This window comes from Gymnoscopelus microlampas (genome assembly GCF_963454915.1).
Source record: "Gymnoscopelus microlampas genome assembly, chromosome: 1".
NCBI classification, from domain to species: domain Eukaryota; kingdom Metazoa; phylum Chordata; class Actinopteri; order Myctophiformes; family Myctophidae; genus Gymnoscopelus; species Gymnoscopelus microlampas.
Window position 1 is genome coordinate 11,511,469 of NC_139962.1, and position 363 is coordinate 11,511,831.

The following is a 363-nucleotide window of genomic DNA, read 5'->3' on the forward strand; positions in this document are numbered from 1 at the left end:
AACAACCTCTAAGCAATACCCATCATCGTTTTGGTTTCCTCCTTTTGTTTTTCTACTGTGGGAATCCAAGAGCACACACTGAATGACTTGAGTACGGGAGCGCTAATAGTAGCGAGCAGGATTTAACCACATGGCAATGTATTCCCCTTGTTGATGTTACTGTGAACAACTTCAGTGCTAAAGGAAATAAATCTGTTGGCTTTGGAAATATGGGTGTGTGTGTGTGAGAGACTTGCGACTTTACGCAAAGATGTTTATTAACAAAAAAATATGTACATAATATCTTACATGCTAATTATATACACAGAATTTTCAAATCCATGGATTTTTTTTAAATACTGGAATGGCTTTCTAACTTTAATG